Here is a 22,601-nt window from a genome sequence, read left to right on the forward strand (position 1 = left end):
AAAAAAAATTATATTTAAATGAGCTTTGATTTGACCCAGCCATGCAGGGCCGGGTCGGGTCGGATTCCAGCTGGATCATAGGGCTTCTCCCTATCCCCTTTAAATCTTCTTTTTCTCCTTCTTCTTTTCTTGGTGAGCCCCGCCCCTTCTCCCTTCTTCCTTTCTCTTTTCTTTCCTTGGTTTTCCTTCTCTCCCTGCTCTTCTCTCCCAAACTCTCCTTCTGCTTTATTTTTCTCATTCTCGTTCTCTTCCCCTATCTTTCTCTCTCCCTCTCCTTATCTGTTATGCTCCAACCTTCTCCTAGCTGCAGCTCCCACAAGCCACACCAGTCTCTGCAGTACGAACCAGCCACCAAGCTCCAGCCCTCGGCCAGGACTTCACCCGAGCAGCAGCTCCAGTTACAGATCAGCAACCCGAGCACCAGAAACATACCAATAGCCTCCATTGCCTGCGGGTTCAAGCATTCTTTGCAACACTACCTTGGCTGAAAGCCTCCATGAGCCTTTATTCTCTCTCTCTCTTATTCTCTCTCTCAACTTTTCTTTATGTTTATTTTATTATTATTAATCGCTTGAGTATTGGATTAAAATGATTTGAATTGTATTAAAGTTTTTTTGTTTTAGACTTTGATTGTTGTTTATAACTTTTTTTTACTAAAGAACACATTTTTATTGGGGTATTTATTTAGGCTCTTCATTCTTCTTACAGTATTTATTTATCTATTTACTTATTTTCTTTTTCTTTCAATTAAGTCTGTGTTAGAATTATTTATCTATTTAATTAGTTGTTTTTCAAGAAAGTTTAATTTTTTTTTTGTCAAATCTCGGTTTAGTTAGGGTCGGTTTGTTAAAGTTCATTTTTTTTTTTTCCGTGTTCCGTTATCATTGGAATGTTTTCTTTTCGTTAGAGTTCATGGTTGTGTTTAATTTGTGATTGTGGTTCAAGTTCTTGATTGTGTTAAAGTTCTGGTCTTTATTGCGTTTTTTGAATCCGATTGAGTTTTTATTGCATGTTTTTAATCCCATGTTCTAGGTTACCAATTTTGATTAACACGTGTTTTAGTGTTTCCTTAAGTAGATTAGAGTTTTCATTTTTGCTCTCAATTTCAGTGCATGCTAGGTTTAGAGTTTTAATTCACGTGTTATTTAATTTGTCAAAAGTAAAATCAAACACCTTTGAGATCCCGAATCTGAACTGAGTTCACTGTATTTTTATTTTCGATTGGACGAACGTAAAATTTGAAATTAAAATGCATTTCCTGAGGAGACGATCTAGCCCTTGGGCTGAGTATTACACGATGTAACTCCTATACTTGGGATAACTTCCGAGCTACTTATTTTTCGAGTGAGTCATATTGTTCTACCTGGTAAAGGAACGGTGATAGTGAATCCTTTGGTGGTTTTGCCAAGGGTGAGGACGTAGACTGTGTTGAAGTCGAACCTCCTAAAACCCTGTGTTCTTCTTTCTCTTCCATACTCTTTATTTTCAGCAAAAGATACAATCTGTGTGGTTGCTTTAAAATTCATAAATTCTGAGTGTTCGGTTGTTAAATAGACATGAAGGTAATTTGTTTTGGATTGATCAGCATTGATTGCGAAAATCGAAAAGGACTACATTGGTTGATCATCCTTGACTTATTAATCTAAAAATTTATTTAAAAGCTGAACATTAGGAAGAAGTGTAACTGTGATACAAGTTCAGCAAATTTTCTCATTGATACAGGGCTATTGTTACAAGGATTGAGTGATAGATTATATTATTTTGATTGTGATTATTCTAGAAAAATTTTGTGATTGTGTTTAAGTTTTGATTATTGTTATAATTCAAAAGAACTAAGATAAAGGGGAATAAAATTTTTAAATCCCAATTCACTCCCCCCTCCCCTTGGGAAGCTATTCCAATTTCATATTCAAATTGGAAAATCATAATGATAGCACAAAGAGAGAGTGAAGTTGAAGACCCAATATATATGTGTTGTATTTTATTTCATTTTCATTCAAAGGGTCTGTAATAGTAAATAGGACTTGGTTTGTAATAATCACACACATCACCTGCATGATGTGATAAGTAAGCTCATAACTAAAAAGGACCTAGAAATGACCCTAGGACACTCACTCATGCATACACATGTTTAGTCATTTGAATAGAGCGATTGTTGGCTTAAACAGGACTGAATGGCACTAAATGTGCACACTCGATCGACCGAACTTCCTTGTAGAAAAATGCTCAATCGATCGAACCGGTGCTGGGTCAACAGGTTGACCACAACCTGGTCGATCGAACTCTTATAGTTCATTTGACCTCGGTCGACCGAACCCTCTAGGAATCAACTTTATTGACCACCTGGTCGACCGAACCCATATTACATTGCAACGCCCTGGTCGACCGACCGAGTTAGTTCAAAATCTTCCCGGTCGACCGAACCTCACAAAAAGGAGAAATCGCCTTTGGACTTACAAGTCCGGTCGACCGAACTCACAGGACATTTAATGCCTGGTCGACCGAACCTCAAGAACTTAGGTCAACTGACTTGCCTCGGTCGACCGATGCTCTCGGGTTGCCCCAAAAATTTACCACAGTTAACAATTTTTTAATGGGGTTAAATTAATTAAATAACATTAAAACTTTTATAATTATTCCATTTGTGTCCTTAACGATTATAATCAGGGGGAAGCCTATATATACCCCTTCATTTGGAATGATTAGCAACAAGATTAGCAAACTTGATTAGAAATATTCTCTCTCAATTCCAAAATTCTTACTACTCTTTTCTAAGCTCCATACACTCATTCTTACCTTACCTCATTGCCAAAAATCCTTTGTAAGTTTAATTTGAGTGTTGATTGCTATATAGGTTTGCTCTCCTAAGTGTTGTGCTTGATTGATTCAATTTTATTTGAGAGAAAAACGTTAAGTATTCTTAGGGGACTTTATTAATAAGTCTTTCCTAAGAAGACTTCGTTTGATCTTCTGAGTATTGCATATTCATTGCAACATCTTAAGCAGTTCGTATTTGATTTTGGTTGCAAAATCTTTTCAAATCATTTTCATATATCTAGTGTATTTTATCTTGAAAAATATTTGAAGAGATATTTGTTTATATGATGAAAATCTTTGTTGCAATATTCATTGAGTTATATCATCTGTTGAACACAAAGATTGAATCTCTTTCTGCAAACCAAACTTATACATTACTTGAGGTTTATACAATTGAGAAAATCTGCTGGTTGAAATATATGAAGTTTGACTGATATCTTTGTTTGAGCATTTAGATTGAATACATCATGTGATACAAAGATCATATTGGTTTGCACTCTCGTGCACTGATTACACTGATTGTAAATATATTTGAGAGTAGATATATTAAACCACATTGAGCTTACTTATTATATCATTTGGTGGTAAATGTGATTTCATGTAACTGGGTACACATCTGCTTTACATGAAAGTATAATCACTGTACCAATCTCATTGTTATGATACTGAGTGTTTCCAGGCGTGGCCTGAGGGGGCGGTAATCCAGCCCGGTAAGGATTAGTTATAAAGGTTGAGGTCAGCCCTATGCTAATTGACCTGATTTGTTTAGGTGCCGCTCCACCCGTTTAAGTGAGCAAGTATAATGGTAATCCTTGTGCTTGTTAGCCAAGGTAGGGATGTAGGCAATTTGCCGAACCTCGATAACATTTCTGCATGTCACTCTCCTTTACTGCTTTCTGGTGTATGTGTTGTTAATTAAATTGCTCTATTTAATTTTTGGTACATATTTACATTACTTGCACTAGATTGACCATAGGGTTGTGAATATACTGTTGTTAGGAGATTTACCTAGGGCTTAAATTTTAAGAGTACCAATTCACCCCCCCCCTCTTGGGATCACGGTAAAACTAACAGGTTCTATGGTCTGGGTACAGGATTTTCATGGTGATTTCTATGTCTTTCCTGGGATGAAGATTTCAGGAAAGTCATAGTAAACTATTGACGAGCTGTGTCTAGGCTACAAGATTGAATTTTGAGTTAGGACTAGGGAGGGTAGTTGATAGTGAATATGAGAGTTCAATTAGATAAAATAAATTAGATCGGTATAGGAGATAGGGTCCTTATATTATGTTCTTCATCTTTTCAGTATGAACTCAGGGAGTAGTGGTACAAATGCTGGGGGTGACGGAGCAGGACCTTCTAGTATGGGGGGTAGAGATTCTGATGTAGTACTGCGCAGCATCATCCATCAGGTGATGGCTGAGATGGCTAGGAGCTCGGGGGAGCATGGCTGCACGATCTAGTAGTTTACGCGGATGAAGCCCCCATCCTTTGTTGGAGGAGCTAACCCGATTGTGGCTGAAAATTGGGTTTAGGAAATTAAGGAGATATTGGCGGTGCTTTCATGTACAAATGAACATAAGGTAGTATTTGCGACATTTAAATTGATAAGAGAGGCAAAGCGCTGGTGGAGATCAGCACGATTAATTGAGGAACAGAGACTTGATCCTATGCTAGTGACATGGAGTTGGTTCAAGGAGCTGTTCTTCGAGCAATATTTCCCTGCTATCGTTCAGAGTGCGAAGGTAGTAGAATTCCTGCATTTAGCTCAGGGGCAGGTGACAGTATCACAGTACGCAACATTATTTATTGAGTTGTCTCGATTTTCCCCACACTTGGCACCAAACGAGGAGAGGAAAGTAAGGAAATTTGAGGAATGTCTAAGGCAGAATTTGTTTGAGCAAGTCATCGATTTTCGAGCTCAAACATTCGTGGAGGTGGTGGACAGAGCTACTATTATCGAGAGTGGCATACAGAGGGGTGCCACAGCTCAGAGTCAGAGGAAGAGGCCCACGCCTTAAGATTTCTAGGCGGGTTCTAGCCAGGGACCGTGGAAAGGAGACCAATATGGAGAAATTCAAGAACAGATGATGGGGTGCAGTGGTTCTTAGGGTGGACAGGCTATTCCTATTTGTCCCGAATGTGACTGGAGGCATCCAAGTGAATGTAGGATGGGAGAGAACGTCAGCTATCGTTGTGGGAGACCCGGGCATAGGTCTTGGTCATGTTAGGGATCGTTAGCCCAGGCACCAGCTCCCAAACCAATTCGGGGAGGTTATTAGGTGCCCCGTCGAGGCCAACAGAGGAACACTGCACTGGTGAGGGTCTATGCATTGATGTCGGGTGATGCCGAGGCAACTGGAGACGTAGTCACGGGTACCTTTACCATTTCTTCGTATAAAGTTGTTGTTTTTTTTTACAGGGGTGCCATCCATTCTTTTATTTCATCGGGGTATGCTAAATTAACTGGGTATGAGGCAAGGTTGTTAGATGTTGAGTTGGTTGTAGCTATGCCGACTGGATTAGTGGTGAGGTGTAGGAAGGCACTTAGGGATTTTCTAGTAGCCATTCAGGGAAAAGTACTGCCAGCTGATCTTGTGATATTAAAGATGCAGGGGTTTGATGTAATATTGGGTATGGATTGGTTGGCAATTAATCATGCCAATATTGATTGTCATTTAAAAGAAGTGATTTTCAGACCTCCTGGTGAGTAAGAATACAGATTTATTGGTTCATGTGTGCGGGCTTCACCACAACTTGTGTCAGCTATTCAGGTGAGGAAATTGATTCAAGATGGTTGTCAAACCTCCTAGTGAGCAAGAATACAGATTTATTGGTTCACGTGTGCGCGCTTGACCACAACTTGTGTTAGCTATTCAGGTGAGGAAGCTTATTCAAGATGGTTGCTAAAGATTTGTTGCCTACATAAAAGAATTGCCAAAAGAAGAACTGAAACATATAGATATTCCCGTGGTTAAAGAATTTTCAAACGTTTTTTCAGAAGAATTACCTGATTTACCACCAGACCGTGAAGTTGAATTTACCGTGGATCTTCTACCGGGGTTGGCACCAGTATCTAAAGCACCTTACCGAATGGCTCCGGCCGAGTTAAAGGAACTAAAAGATCAATTGCAAGAATTTCTGGATAAAGGAATTATCAGGCCCAGTGTGTCGTCCTGGGGAACACCAATTCTATTCGAAAAGAAGAAAGATGGGACCATGAGGACGTACATAGATTATCGAAAAATAAATAAACTAATAGTCAAGAATAAATATCCTCTTCTCAGGATCGACGATTTGTTTGATTAGCTCCAAGGGACCCAGGTCTATTTTAAAATTGACCTTCGATCGGGTTACCATCAGGTGAAAGTTAGGACAGAAGACATTTCGAAAACGGCATTCCGAACTAGATATGGGCATTACGAGTTTCTGGTGATGCCATTTGGGTTGACTAATGCACCAGCAATATTTATGGATTTAATGAATTGGGTGTTCCATCAGTTTTTGGATAAGTTCTTTCTAGTTTTTATAGATGATATATTAGTCTACTCGAGGAGTTTTGAGGAGCACGAGCATCATTTGAGGTTGGTGTTGCAAACATTAAGAGAAAGGAAGTTGTACGCAAAATTCAAGAAATGTGAATTCTGGTTAAGGCAAGTTACATTTCTTGGTCATGTGATCTCCGGGGATGGCATATCAGTTGACCTAAGTAAGATAGAGGTAGTGGTGAGTTGGGTGAGACCAGGGAATATCCAAGAGGTTAGAATTTTTCTGGGTTTGGCAGGCTACTACCGATGCTTTGTTGACAGGTTCTCCAAATTATCGGGTTCGTTGACGCAACTCATAAGGAAAAATGTGAGGTTTGAATGGACCGATGACTGTGAACAGAGCTTTTAGGAATTGAAGCAGCGGTTGGTCACCGCCCCAGTGTTAGCTATTCCATCAAGAGAGGATGGGTTCATGATATACAGTGATGCATCCCTAAAAGGACTTGGGCACTTATTGATATAGGACGACAAGGTTATTGCATATGCTTCTAGGCAGTTTAAAAAATATGAGAAAAACTATCTTGTGCATGATTTGGAACTAGCTACAGTGGTGTACGCTCTCAAGATTTGGAGGCATTATCTGTACAGAGGGAAATGTGAAATCTTTACGGACCACAAAAGTTTGAAGTATTTCTTAACTCAAAAGGAATTGAATATGAGGCAAAGAATATGGTTAGAACTTATTAAAGATTATGATTGCACTATTGGCTACCATCCAGGGAAAGCAAACATGGTGGCTGATACATTGAGCTGAAAGTTCATGGGAGCGGTATTATCAACAGTGGAGATTCTGCACCCTATTCTAATGGATTTGGAGAGATTAGGCATGGAGCTGATAGAGGATGATCACCAGTCATTCATTGCTAACTTGGTGATTCGACCTATTTTGCAAGAAAGGATTAAAGCTAGTAAGAATTTTGACCCAGAGTTAGCAAAGTTGATAGAGAAAGTGTAAGACAGACAGGAAGAGGATTTTAGCTTATCAGATGATGGAGCCCTACGGTTCTGTACCAGACTATGTGTTCCTGTAGATACTGAGATCAAGAGTACTATATTGGAGAAGGCTCACAGATCCCTATACACCATACATCCAGGTAGTACTAAAATGTATCGGAATTTACGAGAATCCTTTTGGTGGAGCGGCATGAAGAATGATATCGCTGAATTTGTAAAGCAATGCTTGACATGCCAGCAGATAAAGGCTAAGCACTAGAGACCCACAGGGCAGTTGTAGCCACTCTTCATTCCAGAGTGGAAATGGGATCACGTCTCTATGGATTTTATTACTGGGCTACCACTAGTGCGACATGGGTTGAATGCTATTTGGGTGATCGTTGATCATTTGACGAAGACCGCTCACTTCATCCCTATTAAAGTCAACTATTCCATGTACAAATTGGCAGAAATATATGTTTAGGAAATAGTACGCGTCCATGGTGTACCGGTATCCATAGTCTTCGACCGAGATCCTCGGTTTACTTCACGATTTTGGAAAAGCTTTCAGGAGGCTATGGGAACACAGTTAGCATTTAGCACTGCTTTTCATCCTCAGACAAATGGTCAGACTGAGAGGATGATCCAGATATTAGAGAATATGCTATGTGCATACGTGCTGAATTTTGGGGGTAGCTGGATCAGTTTATGTTGTTGGTTGAGTTTGCTTACAATAACCGCTATCAGGCCAGCATCGGCATGGCACCTTATGAGGCGCTTTATGGTAGGAGGTGTCGTTCTCCTTTTTTCTGGGATGAAGTAGGCGAGAGGCTAATTTTGGGTCTGGAGATGGTGTAGTAGGCATCTAGTAAAGTCCGATTAATTAAAGAAAGAATCAGTACGGCTTAGAGTTGCCAGAAGAGTTACGCAGACACTCGCCGCCAAGAGTTAGAATTTGATGTGAGGGATCGGGTATTCTTAAAGATAGTTCCTCTAAGAGGGGTTATAAGATTTGGGAAGAAGGGCAAGTTAAGCCCTAGGTATATTGGTCATTTTGAGATACTTGAGAGAGTGGGGTCAGTTGCCTACAGGCTAACTCTGCCACTAGCTTTGTCTAGAATACACGATGTATTCCATGTTGTCATGCTAAGGAAATACATCCTAGACCCGTCCCACATAATCAATTATGCAGAAATAAAGTTTAAATATTCATTAGCGTATGAGGAACACTAGTACAGATCTTAGACTGGAAGACACAGGAATTGCGTACCAAGGAAATTTAGTTAGTGAAAGTTTTGTGGAGAAACCATGCTATAGAAGAAGTTTCGTGGGAGCTTGAGGAAGAAATTATACAGAAGTACCCACACTTATTTAATGAATTATAATATTAGTTATATATCACTTTACACTAAAAAAACTTTGTCTTTACCTAAACAACACTGACTAATATATATGGTTGTATTTTAGATTATAGGATAGGTAATGTTTTGGTTTTGGGAGAATTTTATTTTATGGGTATATTTGTAATCTCCTAGGACCTTGAATGTAACCACGATATTCCTCCGCCATAAGTGAGGGTAATTAATAAAATAAGTAGCCAATTTTCTTTAGAGAGTGGTGTATAGTACAAATAGTAAATTTCGAGAACGAAATTTTATAAGGAAGGGAGAATATAGAGACCTAGAGAATTTATAGTAATTAAATAATAAGAAAAGGAAAGAAAGAAAGGGAAATTTCACAAAAGGGACAAAGTCTCGTCAACAAATCGTCTTCTTAAGCTCGTCGACGTGGACGCGTGTCTCGTTGACGAGAATTTACCGAGAGGCTATTCTCAGGGCCTGAATTTCGTTAGTGAGGGCACCGTCTTCGTCGATAAATCACCTTCATGGACTCGTTGACGAGGCCACGTGACCAACCACCTATAAATATGAAGAAAGTGAGTTTTCAGTGAAATCTCTCTCTCATTTTCTCTCTCTAGAAAACGGTTTCTGCCACTTCTCTCTAGATTTCTAACTTCGATTCTCCTCGATTCAACGATCAGAAGCTACCACAATGATCCTGTGGAGTTTCTCTACAACCTATCTAGAGCGAAATTCAATTTGAGTAGTTTGGGAATCATCCCAAATTTTGGGTAAGTAGATTTTTTAAGTATTTTCAGTATTACTAGTATTATTTGGCATCATATTTTGTATTCTATGAGGATATACTAGTGTTTTGTGGAATAAATTGGGGTGTTATATTTTCAGGAATAGGGTGTTTTGGGCCCCGTAGTCATAGGTTGAGGACCCCAACAAGTATCTGTTCGGGAGTTCAGGTAAATTATAGTTCAAGAAATTATGAATATGCGGAAATATGGGTGTATTGATTTACTGGAGGATTTGTACATGTAAATGTAGGTTTATGGGGTTGGTACACCGAGAGTGTGAGAGTTGAGTAGAGGCTAGCCACCCAGTAAGATGGGTAAGGGAAATATGCTTTACTAGGAAATTTAGAAATATTATTAGAAAAATTATAGTATTTGTTTATTAAGGTATAAAGTATAAAATTATATAGTTTTATAGATTTCAGAATATGAGTTGTATTAATTGTGTGGTCTGAGTAGATATTTGTCTCATACATAATTTATGTAGTTTATCAGAATATCATGATTTACAGTGTATATATATACTGACAGATATATTTACCAGTCATATTTTTATCAGACAAATTTTACAGATATTTTATAGACCAGTATTTTACAGTAATTACAGAATGTTATGCTTTCCAAAACCATAACACTCAGATATTACAGATTATTCAGTCAATCATACAGTTATAACAATCAGATACTACAGTTATGTTATTCAGATATTACAGTATTTTTAGTTCAGATTTATAGTGTTATGGTTATTTTGGAAACATGATGAAAATAGTAGGATAAATATAAAAATAATATATACAGTATCAGACCCAGATAAATCAAGTTATGTTCGGTTAGTAGAGCACAGTACCATTGTTATTTTCATATCAGAGTGCAACCACATATCTTAGATAGTATGTGGATTCCGTCAACCGTGTCTATGGAGAGATTGCAGTCTCCCCAGTGTTCTGGGTTGAGGAGGCCGGTTTGACGAGGTAGAGACTAGTTATTGCACTTGGAGAGATTGCAGTGGGCCAGATTGGTGATTGGTAGAGTTTCAGATTGACTTACCTGGTGGGCCAACCAAAGTTAAGTCCCGCCTATGGGCCGCACAACCTTATCATAAGGGGTTAAATCATGACATTCAGTTCTTAGGGTATTATCACAATTGTTTCTATATACACAGATTTACAGTACAACAGCAAATTTATTATAATACTAGAATTATGTGTAGCTAGAAAACTCAGATATACAGTTGTATTTTAAATTATAATAAATGTAATCTGTACAGTATACCAGACTACCTGTGTTACAGTTTCAGTATTATATCAGTATATTAAATTTGTAACTCAGTTGCCACACACTAGTGATAGCATATCTCCTCTTACTAAGCGTTGTCTCATCCCAGTGACTTAACATTTTTTAGGTTGTGAATTACGGTATTATCTCAAGAGGGGGGTGAATTGGGTATTTTTAAAAATAAGTCTTTTAGGTTCTAATTTTGAAAACAATAAATTACAAAGTTCCAAGCTACTAATTACTACCTTAATCAATTTTTTTTTAAATTAATCAACCCAATGAGTAATTTTATATGTTTCTTTATCAAGCATACAATATTACCCAATTATTCAATCATTCACCAATTGATCAACACATACACAATATGATTACATGAAATTTAAATAGAGGTAAGGGTAAGGAGATGCAAACTCAATTTTACGAGGTTCGACCTACCCCAGCCTACGTCCTTGCCTTGAGTAACTCTCTCAAGGATTCCACTAAATAATCCGCTCCTTTAACTAGGACAGAGCTTCCCTTACAACCTGCTACTTACAAGAGGTGTAGCTTCCTCCTCAGTCCCGGTTCACAACCCAAACCATGTATACAAAATGGAATTACAATTTCTACAAAAACTCAAATGCTTCTACACAAAGCTAGTGAGTACAAGATAAATCCTAAAACATAATCATATGATAAATTCTTGAAGCTTAATGTGTATGCACCAATATGATCTTTACATATTAAGAATGATATGCTTCACAAATCTACGCTTTAATCAATATCTCCCAAAAATAATTTTTATAAATAAATGTTTTGCAAAACTTTGGGTTTGATTTTTGAATACTTTATGCAAGAATATAAAAAGAGATCCTTTTAAAATATACTAGAATAATACGTAGATCTACGTTCTCGCTATCAAATATTTTGCAAGATTAAATCTTTGAATAAAAATATGACTTTAAATATTCCAAAAACTTAAACTCTATATTTAAAGGATATTCCTTAAGAATATGTATTTAGATGCTCTGAGAATTTTCAATCAAATAGTTTTCGCAATAAACAAATATCAAATCTTTAAATGAAAGTATAAACTTGAATATCACAAATATTCAACCATTTAGCAAAAATCCTTTCTCAAATAAAACTTATCAAGTAATAACACATGAATTTTGCTTGTCAATAAAAATAGCAGATCTATGAGTAAGAGAGATAGAAAATCTTTGAAATATATATATATGCCACAAACAATCACAAGTTTATCAAACCTCAATCGCCAAGGATCTTTTGCAAGACGCGTAGATTTAAATCCCTTTGAAAAAGCTAAGTTGATTTACCCAAAGAGTATGAATGCAGTAGAGTATTAGCAAAATCTTATGAGTGAAGGCTCACTTAGTACAAGATCACCATATTAGTCTCTCTAACGTGTGTCTCTTCCTGTCTCTAGGGTTTAGGGTGTGTTCAAATAATGTTCTCACTCTCAGATTGAATCTTGGTCGTTGGATCATTTAAAAATAAGGGTTTTGCGTCTGTGTTCACGCTAAAACGTAAGTCAGCGCCCCGACATTCGTCAACGAATGGGTAAGTTCGTTGACAAGTGTATAACACTCGTTCGTCGACGAGGCTATGAGTTCATCGACGAGAGCCCTATCTGAAATTTTAGTGCTCTCAGTATTTTCTCTTCAATGAGACAATATGTTCATCGCCAAGTGGACTTCATATGTTCGTCGACAAGACCAAGGGGTTCATCGACGAGGCCTCTAATAATTTGCCTCAAAAATTCATTTCAACTTAGAACTATTTCTAATAAATTGTTGATGAGATGCATGAGTCTTAAGGTCAATCTAAGATGTAATTGAGCTTCAAAATATATCATATGACATGTAAATACATCAAATCTAGATACCAATTCCCATTAAAGTCTTCAACTAGAAGCTTGTTCCTTCATCCTTCTTCACTTTTTGTTCCATGGGTTATGCCAGGTGTATATGCTTTACTTCTCGTGGCTTCCATGACTCATTCACCTTTCATGCATGCTAAATAATATTCCTGCTCACAATCTCAATGCACAAATCAAATACCAAGTGATTTGTCATTATCAAAATAAGATTGGACTCATAGGGTCAACACAGGTGATCCAACTAGGCGAGCAGATTAGGCTCGCAGGTAAAGAGGTTCTTGCACTGCCCTTTTTGAAGGGTGAGTGTTTCCTGGGTGTTGGTTATTTGGATAGATTCCAGGGTTTTGATGGATGTCACTGGGAGTTTTGTAATGTATATTTTGGGACTTTTAGATTTCTGGTATTGTAAATATAGTATATAGTTTTATATTTACCGCTACTTAGGAATGTAATGTATACAAAGCTTCTTCAGTGCTCCCTTGGGGCCTAAGATGTTTTCAGCAGATAATCTAGGGAGATTTGCTATATATGTTTAAGTGGAAAAAAATGGCATGAAAAATCATATCGTTACAATGTTAAAGTTTATCAAATGATATTATGGAATTGTATGTAATCTAGTGGAATGTAGAAATGAATGATTAGCGAAATTTCGAGGATGAAATTTTATAAAGGAGGGGAGAATGTAACGACCCGAAAAATTATAATAATTAAATAATTAGGAAAAAATAATAAATTGGATAGATAAATAAAGGATAAGGGAAAAATGAAGATTTAAAAGTAGAAGAACAGCAAACCTCGTCAACAAGTGTTCTTCTAGAAATCATCGACGAAGTTCAGTCCCTCGTTGACCAAGAGATCTCAAGTGAGTAAATTTCGGATTTTAAGTTTCATTGATGAACACATTCTCTCATCGACGAAGTTCCTTCTGTGACTCGTTGACGAATCCTGTCTTCTCATCGACGAGCCCACTTGGCAACTTCGAGTGTACAAGGGTTTGGGAAACTTTCATGCGAAGAAATCCATTTCTCACCATTCTTTCTCTCTCTAAAAAGACTCTATCCCTTCTCTCTAAGAATCCAGCCCTAATGCAGCCCGAATCGATGATCAGAGACCGCTATGGTGTTCTAGGGAAGATTCTCTACACATCTAGCAAAACGTATTTTATAAATTGGGCTTTTCGGAAAACACTCCAAAGTTGAGGTAAGGGTTAAAATTTTTAATTTTAGGGTTTTAAATGCTTATTTAATGTTTACAGGTTGAGAAAATGAAGAAATAGTAAGTTATTTAGGGTTTACTTGATTAAACTAGAGTTTTTGATTTAGGGTTCGGGTGAGCGCCACAGGCATCTTCTGTGGTTCTTGTTGGCGTAGTTGAAGAAAACAGGTAAGGGGGAATATATATTAAACCAGGATTTTACGAATTAAATGGATTAAAAAATTGATAATTTAAGTATTTTTTATATGTTTTCTTATGGATTAAAAATGTCAACCGTTTAAATTATAATTTTTTAGCCTAGGGCTGTTTTGTTAGATATGTATATGTGAAAATGGACTAATGAAAGTGAAAAAATTTTCAGGATAATTATGTAAGATATTAAAGGTATAATTCAATATAATAATAATAAATGAGGGTTGACTTATTTTACAGAACATGTTTGAAATATATTGGTTAATTGTGTGGCATGAGTAAAATAGAAATTTTGTATTGAAATATGTTATATGTATGAGATGCAGGTTATATAAGAAATGTAATAAGAATGAAAATATTGTGATGAATTATGATATGTACATTTATGAGATGTTGGGAATACTGAAATGTGATAAAAATATGTATTGCATGTGTATTGTTTAATATGACATGAGATTCACGTGACATGAACTATTACAAAAGAAGTATATGACACGAGATCCACGTAATGCAGACTGTTACAAATGATATTTATATGACATGAGATCCACGCAAGGTGGATTATACATGAGATCCACGTAGGATGGACTATACATGAGATCCACGTAGGATGGACTTTACATGAGATCCACGTAGGATGAACTTTACATGAGATCCACGCAAGGTTGACTTTACATGAGATTTTTGTAATGTGAACTATGAAAGTGAACTATGAAATATGAACTATTGAGAACATGAAAAAATGTATATATAGAGATAACAAATACCAAGTAAAGTAAGAATGAATTGTATATTGCAATATCAATATTCATGCTAGTATGATATGTATTTATATGGGCAGGGCAAACTCTTTGCCCAAGGGCTTGCTGAGAAAGGCCAGTGCCCTAGTAGGTATCAGATGTAGCGGTAGGCTGCATAACATATTAGGGTAGAGGAAAATTACTTGTATAAGCGGGTAAATTTCCTTATTCTCGGGCCTTTGCTGGTAAACCATTGTATGAACTGTGTGAGTATGAGATTACTTCTTCACCTGAGGGCTTATTGAGTAAGGTAAGTATTCTGATATGTTTCAGTTGTGACCATTGGTTGCCTAAAGTATCAGAGTAGAGGGGTGCTACTTGTATGGGCGGATAATCACCCTAATCCTTAGGTATTCTTGTGGGTAAAATACCTCGCATGTGTTTGATCCGGCTCTGGAAAGGATATTAGAAATTATGATAATGCTTTGCTAATGATGAATACATATACATATGTTATTTACAAACCTCATGTTGGCCACACGCTAATTTAATATATTGTTTCTTCTCTTATTGAGATGTGTCTCAATCGAATGCAAATTTATCTTTTTCAAGATTTCCACGGGAGCGAACTTAGAGAGCTCGGGATTATTATAGCATTTTTTGTTATAAGAAGGAAAAAGGGTATAAACTTGATGATACTTTTGGGTTGTATAAATTTATGTTTTATGTTTTAAGTTTCTAAGTTGTGAATATTGGAGGTTGTGGAGTATGTTTTTGGAGATATGTATATATGTGAATACAGGTGGATGAATGGTTTACTTTGAAATGTAAATAGATGTAGAAAACTCTGGTATTATATTTATTGAGGATTATAGTTATATTTTCTGAGGTACAAGAAAATGGATTACGTGGCATCCGAGTTCGAGTCGCGACAAAGCACGGTCTATTCAAGTATAATGCGCCGGACCAGGTTTGTGGGTTCGGGGTGTTACAAAAATCATGTTCCTTCAATTCATTTACTTGTTTCAGCTCCTCATGTTCTATCAGGTTCACTCTATGATGTAGCAAACGAGGCAAAGATGATAAGAAACAAGGTCAGTGATATGTTGATTGTCTCTCATGAGAGATGACTCATTAGGTGACTCAAAGTTGACATCCTTAAACTCAGAAGGTAGGGATGATACTTCCACATGTGTTTTTTTCTCAAAAAGGGCCATTTCAGTCTCCTTAGCAACAACCACATTCACTTCATATGTATCTTGACTTTCCTGCTCACACAACTTTTTACTTATGGCGTTCAAAGATTCCCCACTAATTTCTTTCTTTTCCTTCTTTTTTTTTCTCACCATTTTCCCTATCAAGCGCCAAATTCCTTGTGGAACATTGTTTGGAAAAGTGTCCTTGTTTATGGCACCTGAAGCACACTGCACTGCCAGAACTTTGGTGAGAGGATCCAGTCATGGGTGCTTTTCCTTTGTCCATAGGTTGTTGGACTATGAGATTGCTCCCTTTGGAGATACCTAGACCTAATTGTGCTCGTCGGGAGTTGTCATAACTCTATACCTATCGAGAGTATGACTCATTGGAAGAGGTATCAAACTGTTTTCCCATAGGCCTTTTAGTCATTTGCTCAAAGTCATGAGCTAAATTATAGGCCTGTTCAAGGGACTTAATGTGATGGGGAAACAATTTTGTCCTTAGTTCAGACTTTAATCCTAGGCAAAATAGGGAGATCTGCTGACTAACAGTCTCATAGACACCACATCTTATAGACAACTCATCGAATTGACTTATGTATTCTGAAACAGTCATGCTACCTAAAAGTTGATCTATAAGGTGCTCTCCATAACTAAGGGGTACATACTTCTCCCTTAACCTATCCTTCATTAGATTCCAATGCTTAATGGGTCTATGATCTAACCTCACTTCTTGCCTCTCAATATTCATCCAATGGAGCTTGGCTTGCCCCGTTAACTTCATTTTTGCAAACTTAACCCAATGAGAGGCAGTTATTTTATACTAATCAAAATAGGAATCCATCCCAGTCAACCAATCTTGGAAAACTTTAGGGTCCATATGCCCATCATAGGTGGGGGCTTCTATCTTTACTTGCTTCATTACATCCTTGTAAGGATCATGATGGTCCCTTCAGTAAGATCTCCTAATATGAAGGTAATCAATGTCATAGTCCTCATCATTGCAATGTTGGGCATAGGGCTCATGACGTAGGGGTATCCTAGCAATGTCATCTTGGCGACTCACTCGCCTTTGTGGAGAGAGGGAAGGTCTTTCTCTAGGAGTCATAAGTGGCTTTCTCTCAGCATGAATCCTACGACCTCGGAAAGGATTCCCGACTTGAGTAGACATCCTAGGGGTTGGGAAAGGATTCGGAGAGCACTAGGGCAGCCCTTTGGGTGGTGGTTGGTTACAAAAAGTAAGGTCAAGCGTAAACCTAACATAACTAAGGTCCAAATACCCAAACTTTAGGGTATAGGTGGGCTGTTCTGGGCAAAATCGTCACCCATTTTTCTAGAAACCCGAGAGATGCTAAAGGATTTTCAGTCGCGAACACCTTTCGGTATTTGGGGCATAACGTTTGCTACAAGACTCCAAATAAGGCGATCTTGGTGTCAAAAGAAAGCTAAGAAAATTTTCCACAATTTTTTGTTTAAGGTTTTTGAAGATGGGAAGGTTTTGACAATGAAAATTGCACATCAATTCTGCAGATGGAAAATAAAGGTGTTGGGACTTAAAAGGTTCGCCTAATTCGACCTAGGCTTTGTACCAAGATGATGTAGGACGGGAATGGTCGACTTATGTCCTACGATTCAACCCTCACACAAGCACATACACTTAAACACTTTAAATTAAGAATTCAATTATTCGAACATAAACACAATAAATCATGCTTTATTTTACATGTTCAAGGATTTTGAAAAGGTGTATGACTTGTCCAGCAATTTAGTCCCAATTGGTTCCTTCACAAAGGAATCAAGTTATATGCTTAAAATTTGCTATTTCAAAGATTCAAGAATATAAGTTCTATGTTAGCAAACTAATATTCATACAATTGATTTTAACTAACAAGTACCAATATTGCAATCTATGGATCAAATGAGTTATTCAAAGATGTGATTTTAATCTACTAGAAAAGGTTCACAAAATATAACAAAGGATTCAAGCAAGCACTGAAGTGACCAAGAGATTGTTTTGGATGACTTGATGTTGTTCCACACGTAGTTAGATCACACTGCAGGTCCTTCGTACAAGCTTTGAATCACAAGACGAACGCAGCGATGAAGTGTAGATAATGATCGTCGTGTGGGTGTATGAAGGTGCTGGCTGTGTGGTGTTGATGGGGGCCATGAGAGTATTAGATGAAGGAGGGGTTGATGGAGTCGTTGGATAGTTTAGTGGTCTCTCACCACTTGATCTCTGGAGAGAACGTTTTAGCCTCACACTACTCACTCACAAGGAGAGGGACAAATTTTACAAGCACAAGCAAAGAAATGTTTCTTCTATATTCAACTTCAACTTCATAGTTTGTTCTTACAATAAGAAGACTATTTATAAGCATAGCCCAGGAGACAAAGCATTAAACACTTAACAACTCTCAATAACTTTCAACAACTATTAATCTAACACAATTAATACTTACTAAAAAACAATGAACTCCAACTCATAAGCACACAAGTCAAGTTTAGTTGTCTTGCATTATTACAATTCAAATTTGAAATTTAAACATATTCCAAAAGGAAGACCAAAATTAGTGTGGTGCCTATTGGAGCCATGTGGGGCCCACAAGCCATGTGGGGCTCACAAGCCATGTGGGGCCCATATGAGTCTTGAGTTGGACTTTGATTCAATATTTCACTTGGGTCTTCAAATATGGTCTTCAAGCACCTAATAATCTTGAAATAACATATCCAAAAAAAATATAAAGTCAATATGATAACAAAGTCTTCCATAAAAGAAAGTCTTCTAATCACAATAAGTAAACGATCTTCAATTGATCTCATGTGTTCCTACAAAATAGATATAAACAATAGTGGATATCTAAAGCTCGTCCATGTGTCACCATGTCAACAAAAGATTGAATATCGGGAGGTCGTTCATGTGTCACCAAATCAACAAAAGAAAGGGGTATGACATATTGATCCCCATCACTCACACTTCACTTAATTAGTGAAATCTAGGGATTTCAGTGAAATCCTTAGTATTCTGGTGAAATTTTGTAACATAATAGATTAATTGAGAGAAAATGAAAAAAAAAATACAAAAAATGAATTCCTATGCTTTAGATTTGAATGAAGAAGTAGAATGATGGAGGAAAAAAAAAATAGAAGATTGCTTGAGATTTGAATTTGGAAACAAAGAGAATTAATGGAATATTTGACCGTGAATGTGGGAAGTTTTTGAAATTTGGGGTTTGGGAGTATAAAATAATATTGTAAGAAGTTTGTGGTGTTATTTTTGGAATTTTAAAGGTCAAACCAAAGTAGAGGAATCTCTTTTCTAATAGTAGATATATTGAATAACTGATACTAAATAACGTATTGAAAGTTGATGGAAAATAACTATTAAAGTTATGTTTGGCTTGCACTTACACTTTTATTAAAAAAAAAAAAAAAACCAACTTGAACACTTTAAAAAGTTTATTGCTTTTATTAAGAAATATATAATTTTAAGAAATGGATTTTGTGATAAATCAATATTATTGAAATATATTTATAATCAATTTTTTAATATTTAATATGTTAATATTTATTACTAATCATATAAAAAAAATCGTAAAATGTATACAATAAATGTAATGACCCAAAAAAAATAATTAAAAAAATTATTATTATTAATTAATTAATTATTAGTAAGAAAATTAATTAAATTAAGAAATTTGAGGATTTTGTATATATATATATATATGTGTGTGTGTGTGTGTGTGTATATATATAAGTATATATGTATAAGTATATATAAGTATATATATATATATATATATATATATATATATATATATATATATAAAAGTAAAGTAAGAGATAAAGGAAAGAAAGAAAAAAAAAAAAAGTTAAAGGCTAAGTTTCCTGGAGCAAGCAGGAAGAGGAGAAGAAAGAAAAAAATAAGGGATTCACACACAGAACAGCAGGGAAAGAAAGAAAGAAAAAAAAAAAAAAAATTTCTCTCAGCTCACGTTCTCCACTCCTCCTCTTTCTACGATTTCATGGCAGATTCTCGCCCAATTGAAAATCTGAGAATACCACCGAACTCTATTCTTCACCACCGACATATCTACCGAAGTGGATTTGTCGTAGGAATAACATGGGCATATCTCTTGGGGTAAGGCGAATTCTCATTCTTAGCTCAATTTTTCTTAAATTTTAAGCTAAATTGACGATCGAACACCTCCACAAGAATTTAGGAATGATTCTCTACAAATCTAGCGGAGCAGATTTCTCATGGGATCGTTGTAAGAATAGCCCCAAAATTAGGATAAATGAGTTATTTAGAAATTAATTGATATTTAATTATTGTAAATTAGGAAAGGTTAAAATAATATTTTATTGGGGTTGATTTGATTGAATCAGGGTTCGGGTGAATGTCGCGGGTATAATTTTGGGAGCCTTGCAGGTGTGGTTCAGGGAATCAGGTAAGGGGGAATAGCATTATATCAGTATTTTATTAAGGTGAACCAGTTATTTACAAGCATATGAAAATTATTATTTATCTATATGATTTTCAGAATAGTCTGATTACTGGAAAAATGATGATTTTTGTTTAAGATTTATATTTGAGATAATTGCATATGATATTAAATTCATGTGACATGGGAGTAATTTTTCCTAATAAATTGAATATGAATTACTGTGGTATTTGGGTTTGCATGTGGGGGTGTTTGGAATGATTATGACATGATAAATGAATTGTTATGTTTGACTCTTGTGTGAAAATGTATTGATCTGTTGGAATATTGTGTGGGAAATGAATTGATCTGTTGGATTCTTATGTGGAAATGCATTGATGCGTCTATGTGAACTAACTGGTTTGGTTATTCGTATGCATCTCAATATAATGTTGGCATGAGGAGGTTGTTATATTGCGTAGATATAAATCATGATATGACGTTAGCAGGTCGAGGAGCTTGTCATATTATCATTTATATGGGGTAGGACATTGGCAGGTTGAGGAGCTTGTTCTACTGATGTATGACGGATAGGTCATGGGGATTGGATACTGGTGAATAGTGGTGCCTGTGTGGGCCATGTTATATCCTGTGTGAATAATGGCGCTTATGTGGGCCATGTTATGTACCTTGTGTGGGTAGTGGTGCCTGTGTGGGTCACGTTATATCATGTGTGGATAATGGCGTATGTATGGGCCATGTTATGTACCCTATGTGGGTAGTGGTGCCTATGTGGGCCACGTGTAGATAAGAAGTACGTAAGTGCCTGTGTGAGCTACGTACTGATATGTACACAGTTGCTCTGTGTGGGCCACGTATTGAGGACATTGGAAGACGAAATATAAGTTGCATGATTCCTGTGTGGATGTGTTGTGCATATGTGAATTTAATTATAGCATAAAAATAATGGTATAGCATATTGTGAATGCATGTGTGTGCATGCGGTGAGGTAAATATACCACCGGGGGCTTGTTGAGAAAGGCGAGTGCTCTACTAGGTAGTTTCTTGGTATCAGTGTAAATGGATGCTACTTGTATGGGCGGGTAGACATCTCGATCCTCGAAAACCTTTTAAAATAATAAAGATATGTATACCGACGGCGATGTAATACTTCACCCAAGGGCTTATTAAGTAAGGTGAGTGCTCTAGTAGGTAGTTTTTAGTACTAGAGCAGAAGGAAGCTACTTGTATGGGCGGATAATCTTCCCCATACTTGGGGACTTTCGCCTGCATAAAAATTATGTATTTGTACATATTGGATGTGTGTATGACATTAGATGTTGGGAATGTTATTAATGGTGCATTTTCTCAGTTGTTATTGATATTATGTGAGAAACAGTTTATTTTGATATGTAAATATTAAAACTCATTTGTCACACACTGTTATAATTTATTCCACCCTTACTAAGAAGTGTCTCATCTTAGTGGATTAACAACTTTTCAGGTTCTTCTAGAGATCGGGTTTAAAGGCCTAGGCTGGGGTTGTTTTTGGTGGTTTCTTTTTGGGGTATTGTGAGATATTGATATATATATATATACAAATATATTTGTATTGGGTTATGTTTTAAATGCTAGTTGTGGATACGAATATTTGGATGTTATAGTGATCGTTTTTGGGTTGTTATATAGAACTCTGGTATTTATTTGAGATTATTTATTTATGTTTCGCTGCGTGCTTATTAATTATGATATCAGAAACAGGTGATTGAAACACGTAGCACCCGGGCCCCACTTGGCGGGTTTGGGACGTCACAATAAAAAATAATATCCTTGCAATAGACTAATGGACACAAGTCACATTCATTATTTCAGCATATTCTATAAAATTTAAAATTACCGAATATTTTGTAATGAAATACTATCTAAATTGTAAAAGGATGTTGAAAAATGAAAGAACTAAATAATACTCATTACATCCTTTTCTTCTTCATCTTCTTCTCTCTCTCTCTCTCTCTCTACATATATCTATATATATATATATATATATATATATATATATATACACACAAATATGTATTTATCAAAATATCTTTATTAATCATTTCAATAGCTACATTGTTATCAACAAAAATATAAATCACACCATCCCGAGAAGTTGATTATTTAAGAAAAGTAACTATTATTATTTCAATGACATAACTTTTTGAATACTACAAATATTTGTATATTTATAAAAATC

The sequence above is a fragment of the Malania oleifera genome, chromosome 2 (assembly GCF_029873635.1).
Source record: "Malania oleifera isolate guangnan ecotype guangnan chromosome 2, ASM2987363v1, whole genome shotgun sequence".
Classification (NCBI taxonomy): Eukaryota; Viridiplantae; Streptophyta; class Magnoliopsida; order Santalales; family Ximeniaceae; genus Malania; species Malania oleifera.